This window comes from Phytophthora parasitica (genome assembly GCF_000247585.1).
Source record: "Phytophthora parasitica INRA-310 unplaced genomic scaffold supercont2.10, whole genome shotgun sequence".
NCBI classification, from domain to species: Eukaryota; Oomycota; class Peronosporomycetes; order Peronosporales; family Peronosporaceae; genus Phytophthora; species Phytophthora nicotianae.
The window spans coordinates 1527070-1529289 of record NW_008648996.1 but is presented as its reverse complement, the minus strand read 5'-3'; positions in this window follow the sequence as shown (position 1 = coordinate 1529289).

Here is a 2220-nt window from a genome sequence, read left to right as displayed (position 1 = left end):
GATTAGAAGGCATTTTGACGTCCACCACGTGCACTCACGTGTCGAAACTTTCCTACAATCGTGTCTAATGCACAATATGTAAAGTATAGCAAGCTTATTCAATGGCAGTAGGCTGATACCTATCGAACGAACGAGCGCAATGGTTCCTTACGTTTTGACTTCTTGTGACTTGGAGATAGTCCGAAGGTGATCAATACCTACTTGTCTTGAATAACGAAGCAATGCATTTTACTGTGCTTACATCCTATACCAATCCGGCTAGCACGGCGGTGATCGACGCGATGCTTGCTGGATATATCAGGTTTGTGCTGCTACTTCCATGTTGGATTAGTGATGAGGACCACATCTTAAGAACGGTGGGATGACGTAAGTGTACCGAAGGTCTACGGCATGGCACGATTACACCGTGATCAATAGCCCGTGGACCAATGGGGTTATGGAGCGGGCACATGACGGTATTATTCAAAATCTTCGTGTGCTTTACCTAGCGTACAAGGTAGGCATACATGACTGGACATTTTTCGTACACGGTATCCTTGTTGGGTAATCACAGGGCACAGCAGAAATTGAAATGCCGAGATGGTAAAGCATAAAGTTATAAAACCACCGTTCCAATATAGCCAACTTTAGCTATATTGAACCAGAAGTCTGAAGAAATATATTGGTCCGATTGCAATACTTTCCTGAACAATTCAGTACGTAATTGCAGAAAACTGCACTACACATTGTGGCCGTCGGTGATATTGCAAAATTGTGTTTCAGAACGAAGCGTAATACATAATATGCTCTTAATGACAATATCGTGGGAACTACCAGAGCCACTAGACAAAAATGCTAACCCTACTAGACAGTACCAAAAAATGTGGCACACGTGTTAGTAGTAGTAGACATAAATAGATTACCATAAAACATTTAATTTAATTTCGCAAAATTTATCTCTAGCCTCTACAAGTGACGTCGACCGTATCCCACTTAAAAACTGTATTGATTGAATATCTCTTCTTCAGCATCAACGCCACGAGTATGTAAATGTTCGAGTACTTCATCAGGCCCTAGGATCTATGAATACAGGAGCTGTAAGTAAGCAGCTGTGGCCTAATGGAATTCTGGACGCTGTTGCGTCCGATCTTTCGAAGGATGACAAAAGTCTTGGTGTTCCAGAGATTCCAAGTCCTTTCTTGTGTGCTTACCATTATTTTTTTGTTGTTCGCGCATCGTGTTTTGATGTCAGGCTCAAATACCATTGCACAAGGTGGTTCGGGCTTTGTAAATCTATCAATCGTCCAATGAGCGTGAAAATCGGATTTTTGTAGAGACTTTCCCTCCTGTTGAAGCTGTAGAAGGCGGTGAGGGCACTACAACCCTGTCGAATGGGTGAACATTTTGCTGCATACGTTAGTGATGGGCCAAGTAGCACTGTCCAAGCATCCGAGTAAAGAGTACCGATATATGGTTTTAACGACATCAGCGAAAAGAGGTCCACGTGGAGCCCTGACACTTTCATCCGATACAGCATCTCGATGATCGTTAATGGAATTTTGCAAACACAATTGCATTGCGTTATACATTTTAAGTAAGTCACCTCTGGATAATAACCAACCTTTTAGGGCTGCGTGGTAACCCTCAACGCGTGAAGTTGCATATATATCGATGTGAGAATGGCGATCGGCCCAGGAACGCACGAAACGCACCTTCCACACGTCTAACCACACCCTGTCTTCATACTGTGTCTCTCTTGGCCTTTGCTGATGCAGTTGTTATTGAAATATTTCATATTCATCTGCTGTTGATGCTTGAGTAAGTAATCGAAAGGTTTCACAAAATTTTGTCGATCTTAACTGAATCTTCAACTTTGTTTTTCCTCCGTTCTTTTAGATTGTTTTTTTAAGACGAGATATTGTGGACTGCACCTATTTGATCTTCGAATCGAACGGCAACAATACCGATTGGCCTGAGGCGATCGGCCTCATTTTTGGTATTAGAAGGCCTGGGTTATGTAGTGTCGGCTCGGGGATTTCTAATCTCACAAAATCGCTGGGTTTGAGTATTTGCTGTAAGAGTGTCGTCACTTTGAGTTTTGCGAGCATGTTTTCTAACATCCATGAGAATATGCCAACACACAATATAACAGGAACTCCGGGAAAAACAGTTTCCAACGCATTCATCAAAGCGGTATCACAGTCTGCTATATTCACCTGAGGATACGAAATCTCCTCAAGG